Source organism: Diachasma alloeum, unplaced genomic scaffold, assembly GCF_001412515.2.
Source record: "Diachasma alloeum isolate Michigan unplaced genomic scaffold, Dall2.0 Dall_scaffold_00345, whole genome shotgun sequence".
Taxonomy (NCBI): Eukaryota; Metazoa; Arthropoda; class Insecta; order Hymenoptera; family Braconidae; genus Diachasma; species Diachasma alloeum.
In genome coordinates this window covers 497,505-508,095 of record NW_021680484.1, presented here as the reverse complement: position 1 = coordinate 508,095, position 10,591 = coordinate 497,505, and the positions used below count along the sequence as shown (strand labels likewise).

Genomic DNA, 10,591 nt, shown 5'->3' with positions numbered 1-10,591 from the left:
TTTCATCCCTTAATCTCAATTAGGAGGGGAGAAGTGAATTTTTAATTCGCGAGCGAATGGTGAAAAGTCACTGTGCGCCGAGAAGAAAATTATTTTTCTCACTGGCCCATGACTTTGTCGTAGTTTGTATTTTTTTGTTACAGAGATTAAGGGATGCAACAGGGATCGATTGATGGGGAATTTAATTCTCCGTCACACCCTCTGTGTTTCATTCCTTAATATTAATTAGCCAGCAAATGAATCACCTGAAAAACATTAAGAACATGCTGAGGGCGAGAAGGACATAAATTACCCTCCGAAACTATCCCTGTGACAGCGGGACTGCTACTGCCGAGTTACCCGCACAGGCAGTTCGCCCAGCCATCAGATTCGACTGTGGCGGCATCCCTCCGTTGGGGTCGAACTACTTTTGGCTTGGGGTCAGTCCAACCCCGAGATCTGAGCCTCTACTTTAGTCAATCCTCTTTGCAATTTGCTATCGATTGGTGATAAAATTTTTTGGAAATAATGAAATAGGGGGGATAACGCCTTTTTTTTCAGGGGTGATTTTTCAAAAATTTATTTTAAAAAAAGTACTGACTAGCAAATAGTTTTTAGCAGCTCACAATTTTCTTCAAAACTACTTCAATAAGGAAAAAAATTAAAATTTGGAATATCTCTACATGAGGGGCTTATTGATTGGATCCCTATTTGTCTATTCTCCGTGTAAACCAACGATTCATCGTGGTGCCATCTCTCCGATGGGATGATATTTATTCCGGCTTGTTGTCGCCTGAACCCCGAGAACTGAGCGTCTAGTCTATCCTCTTTGTAATTGTTTGCAAATACCAGTGTCGTTTGGTGTCGCTCAGTGCTGCTCAGGATAACGAAACGTGAAATTTTGTTTACCTAACTTACATCAAAAATATTGAAAAACTCAATGACGAATTATTAGAGATGTGCAGAAATTCATCAAGTTACTAAATTAATTATCAAAAATACTGATAAAACCGTATCCTAGAATCACTTGTTCTGGCCTCCGAAAGCAGCAATTGGTCTTCATTTGTGAGTACTAAATGAAAAATACGAGTAATGAATTGCATTCTACTGATTAATTCATTTGTTACGGTCATCCGAATGAATCATGGAGAATCAAATAAACCAGAGTAGTTCAGATTGTAAATCTCCAAGCCACCTAATGAAGAAAAATCAAGTTTTTTGTCGTGAATTAATTTGTCTTTCCTTTTATATTGTATAATAGGTGCGATAGCAGTAATCAGAATAGCGCGTGATATTGCAGAGTAAGCTTTTATTGAAGAGGTCTCCAGTGATGAGGACACGTTTTTAAAGTTATCGAAGGAATTTTTAGTTCAGCTAACTAAACCGAAAACTGGTTGTCTGTGTGCAAAAATCTCCAATTGCTCGGTCTTTGCGGAAGTGGGCATTGACTTTAACCACGGATGAACCGTGGTTATTCTGAATGAAAAACTGGCCCTAAGAAGGTTCGATAATAGACCTTTTAATTCTGTAAATCTAGGAGAAATACGTATGACGTTGATGAATCTCAAAATCAGAAAAGTAATTAAAAATTCTAACAAATATTGATATTTAAGGAGATCTACATTTGAGCCCTCAAATATGATGAAGGAATTATTTGGTAAAAAAACTCCTAGGGAAACTAACTTATAGTGCCTTTCTGGCATTGTTTATTGAGTCGGTAAGCTCGCCGTGTTTCTCAGCAACCAAAAACATTTTTGAAGTGTTTCTCGATTTTTTGTTCAATCGCCCAAGTAGCAAACTTTGCGAAAGATATATGAACGTATACCAAAAGGGCTGACTAATGTCCGTCCAAAAGGTATCTTGCAGTCATACGATAACTTTTAGTTAACTTCTAGGTAACTTCTAGACACAAGTTACCTTTTTGGACAGACATTAGACAGCCTTTTTGGTATACTTGCAGATACCCTCCAGAACTGTGCTACTTGGGGATCGGTAAAACAAGTAACAACTGATAATGGGGTTGTCACTTGCTTTACCGACTGAACGGAAAATCGAACAACTACCAAAATTTTTTGGATTGCTGAGAAATGCGTTGGGCTTACTGACTCAGTAACTGGTACAAGGAAAACGCGTTTAGGCAAAAAAGTATCTGAAAATCTCGTGACTTTCAAATGAAAAGATCTGTAGAATAAAGTGCCGGATGTCATCAATTTGACTAGACACTCGGTCATTGTCCATTGTTTCGGCAACATTCAATTTTTGGAAAAAATTACAAAAACGCCTGTTTTCTGGAAATTCATTCATCTAGACGGACAATCTTCTGAGGTTTGCTCATTCGTATTGTTTTCCTTCCGAGCTAAACGAGCATTCAACAAAAATGTTACCTACCTTTCATTTTTAGGTCTTCATCACGTTCTGTCACTTTACTATACTTTATTGAAATAGAGAACATACATTTGTTTCCAAATTGATAAAATTTCTCTCTTGTAATGTTCACTAATCCTTCTATGTGTTGTAAATATAATATTCCATTAAAAAAAAATTGGTTTCTATATGTTTTATCTTATATATGAGCGATCTTCCAATTCAGTATATCAAAAATTGACTCAAAATTGTAAAAGTTTTTTTCTATTTTTCAATGAAAAGTATGAACGCAACCGGATCTCTGTTACTCAATAGTTAGTGGAGATATTGAAGAATGATTGTTTTTCTTTTAAAAACTTTTTTTTTTCATTCTAACTTGATTCCTAACGCGCGCGATCATGAACAATCAGCGCTTTAGAGCTAAAAATCAATGTCAATTAACTGATTCAAGAAGAAATATAATGCAACTAATACAGGACATTAGCTGGGGAGATGGGTGCCTCAAACGTGAAACCACCGATACGTATTCCTTTTCGTAACTTTGACTCGAGAATTTATCTTGTAACTTTGCAGGAATTTATGTAGTTAATGCACGCAGCAAAAACGTTTTCAAATAGAAACTCTCTCTGAAAATAAATAATTTCGAAATGAGAAAAGAACTCATTCTCATCGCTCCTTCAGGTGAGGTAGGCACTTCCACAATTATGCACGAATTGCAATAACTTATGACGGATTCTTCTATACATAGATATTCTTTATGCAATTTTAAAATTAGTTATGTTAACCCAAACATTTGGAATTTCAATCCACAAAAAAATCCTCTGTGAACGATTAGGACAGCCAAATTGAATAATTATATTTCACACTTTGTTACCTTTACAATTGAAACGAAAACAATTCTTTTTTTTTGAATCAACAATATATCAAATTCCTGAATTCACAGATTTTTATGAAAATGCCGTAGAATATTGTTGAAGGTGAAGGATTTTTTATTGGAAGTCCATAATTTTGACTTAAAAAAACAAGCACATATTTCCCCAAAGATGTTCACCGATACTAGGGTCCGAGGAACCCGTTATACCCCTCCCATCATCGGCCCACATTTGACGTCCTGGGAATTCGAGGAAAGTTCCGGAAAAATTAAATTATGCAGGAATTATCCCCATTCGAATCCATTGGTCCGCTACGTTAACGTCCCAATTAAAAAAATGGATTGTTTGGCCAAAATATTTAAGCAGAAAATTCAATTTTTCTGCAGAAAAAAGCACATAAAAAGCCCATATTTGTGAGCTCAAAAATATGGGTTCTTTTGGTCCCAATTTTAGAAATTTTCAACTGGGCTGGAACTTGAATTCTTATTTTTGAGATTCTTAACGTTACATTATTTAAATCTAAATTAGCATATGTTTGCCATCTGTGGCCAGTCGACATAGCTATACAAAACCAGTCGATATAGCTATACAAAATAACCGTCTTCTTGGTTAACATTGGTGACTCCAAGTCGTCATTTAAGATTTTCAATACAATCTAGAATCTTGTCTGCATCCTAAGTCTCCAACTTTTGGTTGCGGTGGGTTCATATAATAAACTCTTTTGAAAAATCAAGTAACTAGAGGTTATTCACCATCTTCCTTCTAATATCATATGTTAATTGCTGATCTGGTGCAGTTGAGCGTATTCTAGATTGGTCCTTCCTTGAATCTTTTTGTTACGTCAAGTGATTTCTCTATGCAAAATTTCCACCATTTTTTTAGGCTTGAATTGTATTGTTTTAATGTAGATTGTGATATCGATGCTAACATGAGGTCCGCAACATTTTCTGAGTAGTTTAGTCTCAAGTAATTTTCCCTGATATACGCGCAGTCACCAGGGTAAGCTTGGCGGATAGTGAGTGGCACTTGGTTCTGCATAGAGAACATAAAAGATTCAATGAAGATTTAAATTCTATCATTTCTCCTGTAGTTATCGATTTAAATAAAAAAAAATGAAGGAACTGCTGAAATGCCTTCAGTTTGGTCCATCTTAATTTTTTGTAAACAAAACGAAAATGATAACAGAGGGAGGGAAAGCATAGAAAAACCAGGGTCTCCAGACTACAGTTAGAACGTCGACTGCGTAAGAATCCGGGTTCCTATGCCAAGAACAGTAGATTCTACATTTAGTGTTCTCCGGCAGGCAAATAGATCAATTTTAGGCATACCAAAAGCTTTGACAATTATAGAAAGAGCATTGGACGAGAGCTTATTTTGCAACCCCTACCCTTATGTCCTAGAGGGTTGGAGCACCAATTTTTTTAGTTGGAGCACCAAAAAACACACAAAACACATAATTTTGACGAAAAAAACGACATGTTTTAACCTTGTTCCGCTAATTTTAGGGACGTAGGTTCTACTCCATATCAATATTGCTGATTCTCGATTCTCGCTCTGCTTCTGTGTTTTCCTTAGACGGTATGTAAGCAGCGACTAGCCGGAGGTTTCATGTTTCACACCACTGCCAAATTTGTTTGGATAGTTTGTTGAGTTCTAGAAGTCGAGTTCCACCCATTTTATTAATGTAATGAATAGCAGTCTGACAGTTGTGTAAGTCAACCGCAAATACTTTGAGAGCCAGGAAAATGGCTATAAGTTCTGACTAATTGATTAAATGTTGTCTTTCATCAGACGCCCATAATCCACCTGTCGATATACCCTCACAGTGTGCCCCCCAACCTGTGAGTGAGGCATCGGTAAAAATTTCTCAAGAGTAATGAGCTTTCTTTATGGGGTTGTACCCCTGATTCAAATCAGATCTCCACCATAGAAGTTAATCTCGAGTGTAACTCGGTATATGCTGTGAGGTATTTCGCACCTTTGCGGAACGGTACGAGAATACGCAGCCCTCGGTGACCGAATTTTAAAACCAAAAGTCGAGCGCTAGTACGTTTTCTCTCAAAACGCACAAAAAACGAAATCTGTAATTCACAAGATAGTCCAACGAACCAACAGCTGCCGACAGCTCAGTATATCATCTGCTGGGTTCCACCAAAAATGTCGTCCTATGAACATCTTGAAATGACTGGGTTTCAAACTTATCTAACAAAATAACGAAATCAGAATTTACGGGGATAAAATAATTTTTAAAAATTAGTGAATTTTGGAGGAAAAACTTATTTTTGTTCATTTTTTTCGCATGTCTTATGCGAATCACTAACAAACCGCTGAGTCGATCATTCTCCTAATCGAATTAGTACTAAGTTCCATGAACACCCATCGATTGAAAAAAAGAAAAAACGCCCCAAAAAAAAAGAAACGCAATTTTTGAAAATTCTATCCAAGTTAATGACCAACTGCGGTGGCAATTTTCATCATGGATATTCAGTCAGTCTCGAATGATATAAAATAATAATCATTTGTCGCTCGTGGCAGACAATTGCTCAGTACACTTTGTGTAATGTAAATATCTGGTTGCTTTTAGCAGACAACTGTAATGTATGAACAAGACAGAGGTGGAATATATGTATGTATTCTGTCACCGTTGACAGACAATTGTACGATTATATGAATTCTCCAACAGTTCAAATGAACCAATAGATAAAAAAAACTAAAAGTTAGAAGAAAAAAAAATCTTACTCTTAATGGAAAGTATTGTAATTTTCCTGAGAGCTATTTTCCAATGTTGTGATTCCGAAAGATCACAGCTGGTTGATAGAGAGTCAGACAATCTATAGAGAGTGCCGTCTGTATTAAGGTTACTACATACCCAGGTTGGTACAATGGATTTGTCACTGGGTTTCTTTCTGGCTTTCTGGTAAGTTAGATACTGTTGCGGGCCACTATCCAGAGTTCCTTATTGGTCAGATCCGCAGTATTGGCACATGCCCTGTTCCAGCCTGGGGTGGGATCTCGAGGGCACTCATCGATAGTATAGTATAGGGAGCACACGTGCAGATACTGTATCAATTGGTTCGCTGAGTGCTCTCGAAATCCCACCCCTGGAATATCTAGTAACCTTGGTCTGTATTAAAGTTATAGACATCGACAGTTTGATAACAGACAGGTGTCTCTACATACGGAAACCATAATACTTACGGTCATCTGTTATCAGTTCTAGATATCATATCTAAACCGCGCATTCCCAATATGGATTGCGTAACACAGGATTTGTGAGTTTTGACAAAAAGACAGAGGGTTTGAGAGAGAGAGAGAGAGAGAGAGAGAGAGAGAGAGAGAGAGAGAGAGAGAGAGAGAGAGCATGACCTGGTACACCCCTTTCTCTGTCTAACAGTCCTGTGTACGAGGGAGCTAGAGCTTGTTGTATATGAGTGGTTGCTAATAGACCTTTTCATTCTGGAAATCTAGGGGAAATATTATTTCGTTCATCCAACGGGAACGTCTCCGAAAAAAACCATGGAAAATTCTGATAAATATCGAACTTCACAATGATATACACTTGAGCGTCCGAAAATTATGATTTATATATAAATTCGGTAAAGTGTCCGCAAGTCTAGTGACTGTAAGAATGAAAAGGTCTATTGGGCCCCCGTCAGAGCACTGCTAAATAAGGATATCTATCTTATCGACTGTCAAGTGGATATCACAATTCTGACAATTTCTTGAAATATTTTTCTTAAATTGTCGTCGACATTATTTTGTGAAATAATGAAAAAAGATAAAAATGAAACCACTATAAAAAAACTCCAAAAAATTCGAATCCAAAAATTAATTTTCCTATAACTCCAAAACCGTTGAGACGATTTCACTGGAATTTGACTCAAGCCTTAGTCATACCGAGCTACATCGACAATGACGGCAGAGTCAATCCCATTCTTCTCGGAGGAATAATGAAATTTGTAAAAAAACGTGATTTTTCGACGTTTTGTCACTAGTTTTATCGGAAAATCTGAAGAACTGCTCAGACGATGTTGTTCAAAATGTAATCAGTTCTAAGTGACATGAGAACACATCGATTGCGTGGAAAAAAATTTCAATCGAATCATTCGTTTCAAAGAAATCGTTGACCAAAATATTGGTCACATACGCACCCACATACACACACCCATCCAAAAACGTCATAGAATTTTTCCAGGGGTCATGAAACATGGAAATATGATGAAATATCCACATTCGATTTTCGGGGTCATTACAATCACGTCCTCCCTACGGGTCGGAAAGTTAATAAATGAACTAAACGATAAAAATTATTTACATTAAAATATTCAATAAACGCCCTTTCTCATTCTTCAATTATTTCACTCAGATTCGGTAATCAAAATCACAACAAATAAATAATTTGATAACGAAGCTAATGATTGAATACAAAACAAATTCCTTAAACGTAATCTGTCGATAAAATAAAATGTTAGTCAAATGAAAAGAAAGTCAAAATAAGTCAAAAGATTGTAACAACATAAAGTAACTAGCAGAGTTATCGATAAGTCAATTATCACAGAAAAGGAATCTACAATTATCCCGAGAAATGAACGCCATAACAAAAGGCGGAATAAATAAGAAATTCTGATTTCAGTCAACGAGAATTGGGATTGCCTCGAGAGACAATAATGACGATAATAACTCGCAACCCAAACACAAGGTCACACGGCAATGAAAACTCGAGCGTCGACAAACGACGCTACAATCCCAACTTTGTTTTCTCAGAAATGACCACGATGTCGAATACTGGACGATAAAATTCGATGAATGTTTTGAACATCGGTAAATCCAGAATATTTCCAAATAAATACAAATTCAATAAGATGTCGAGAAATCCGCATCCGATCCTCGACAAATAGTGAAACGAGAGTCAAAATACTAAATTTAATAATCACTGAATTTAATTTAATCAAACCGTAATGATCCCAATCAAGGGACGACCATATTAATTTGCCAAAAAGGAAAACAACAAATAAATCCATCGGACACGAGAAAAACAATCATTACTCTACCGAATAAATAGCGAGATCTCGAAACGAGAAATGACTCGACTCGCTAATGGCGTCACAATTCGCCAGGCGCCAAGCGTTCCAAAATTTACGACAGATAAATCCCAAAATGATAACTTCGCTAGATATCGTTACAAAGAACTCTCTGGAAATTTTACACTGCTCACCGTGATTTCCAAAACTCGAAATAATTCAGCACCGGCGCCAGTATGTCATTGATCCCCTGGAGAGGTAGAATTTCCAAACTCCGATAAATCAGGTTAAATTTTACTCAATAGTCCAACAGGTCTCGATGCCGTCCAAACGAGAAGTGTCGTTAACAGCGTGCTCACCAACGCAACAGCTTCTCCTCCAATGAACCAATCCTCTCATTGGCTCGGAGACAAAGTGTAAATAAAAAAATGTTCGAAATAAATAAAACAGACTCTCGCTTCGCTAGGAAAAGTGACTTCTTGTCTGGACGTTGAGATTTCACCGTCGAACGGCCGAAAACCAAAATAACACGTTACAATGCATAGCTCTTTCGAAAACGTAATCATTTAGAATTAGTACTAAATCTCGATAATGAAATAGGCCATAAGCCATAGTTGGGCATCTAGCAATTAAGGGTCCTGTCAAGTTAGAAAATACCGTATTTTGCATTTTTATTTTCCGATAATTGATTCAATCAACACTTAAATTAGTTTTCTTCTCCTGTGGTAGATCAAGCCTGAGTTTCCTTTTCCATATCAATAATGAAATCTAAATACCGACATCGCTTCAATGGAGTCAAGACGCTTTTTTGAAAATTTACCACTAATCCTAGGTTTTGTAAAGTATTGATTGTTTGTGTGATATTTTCAAGGCATGTTTCCCATAAATGTTCAATACTGAGGATATCATCTGAATAAATACATGATATCCACCCCTCGGAGCGAAGTCTATGCATTATAGGCTTCATGATTTTTGTAAAGGCATAGGGGGCTGTTGTTAGGCCAAATGGTAAGCAAGTGGATTCGTATGTCTGATCCACGAACTCGAACCTCAAATATTTTCTATGTGATTGATGGATAGGCACTAAAAAATACGCATTTTTCAGGTCTAGTGATACTAAAATGCATTGTCAAAAATTATTTTTGAAGCAGTTCTAATGTCCTCTATTTTAAAGTACTCTTGATGAACGAATTTTTTTATTTTTGCTTCCGAATGGAAGCCCTGTATTTGAGCGATTTTGCGATTTTTCAATTTTAATGGCAAATGGTCTAGAATGTTATGAAAAATGAAGAAATTATGTTTTTAGGATCATGTCTCTATGTATGTGTGACAACTTGAGTTTATGTTGATCAATTTTCTACAAAATTCAACATAAATACCGTGAAATTTGTTGAAGAAAATCTGAAATTTTGGTTTATGGAAGCTATGATTAAGCTCCACTTTGGTGCGTAGTTCCAGCCCAATCGGTCCAGTAGTTCCTGACATATAACAAATTCTTTAAATTTCGTTTTTCTTCAATGACTCAAAATCTACTCCACCGATTGCAATTTTTTTTCAAAATACTCGTCTCGGTGGCCTCTATCTAGATCAATCAAAATATATATACCCGTTCAATGAGGCTGAAGCTGGCGGCTTTTTACGCGGTCAATAGGGGTCCAATAAATGCATACACCAATCGATGTTATTGTATTTTTAATGTGTCCCTCAGGGATTAGAGGACCCTGTCCAACAAAAATTATCGCGGTGCACCTATTAGGGTATTTTTAATTAATTTTTTAAGATTCATTTCTCCCAACTTCCGGTGAACAAAATGGTGATGCACGGACACGCATGCACCAACCAACCCCATTCCATTTGGAATATGTAGCTAGGGGGTTGGGGGACCCTCCCCAACAAAAATTATCGCGGTGCGCTAATTAGGGGATTTTTAATTAATTTCTTAAGATTCATTTCTCCCAACTTCCGGTGAACAAAATGGTGGTGCACAGACACGCATGCACCAACCGACTTCATTCCGCTTGGAATATGTTACTGAGGGGTTGGGGTTCCCTCCCTAATAAAAATTGTGACGGTGCGCCAATTAGGGGATTTTTAATTAATTTCTTAAGATTCATTTCTCCCAACTTCCGGTGAACAAAATGGTGGTGCACAGACACGCATGCACCAACCGACTTCATTCCGCTTGGAATATGTTACTGAGGGGTTGGGGTTCCCTCCCTAATAAAAATTGTGACGGTGCGCCAATTAGGGGATTTTTAATAAATTTTTCAAGATTCATTTTGTGTACCTTCCGGTGAATGCGGTGGGGGTGCACGGACACGCATGCATCAACCGACTCCATTCCACTTGGAATAT

General features: G+C 37.1%; 1 protein-coding gene across 2 annotated transcripts in view; it reads left to right on the top strand.

Annotated features, from left to right (window-relative positions):
* Window positions 1–841: 841 nt before the first annotated feature.
* Window positions 842–10,591, top strand: part of LOC107040840 — a 235,035-nt gene continuing 225,285 nt past the window's right edge. Inside the window, exons 1-2 of one of the 2 annotated variants that reach the window (XM_015261103.1) lie at window positions 842–1,044; window positions 1,241–1,481. The gene's annotated coding sequence lies outside the window, so the exon portion shown is untranslated. The remainder of the gene's footprint in view (window positions 1,045–1,240; window positions 1,482–10,591) is intronic. The other variant, XM_015261102.1, reaches the window with a different exon arrangement.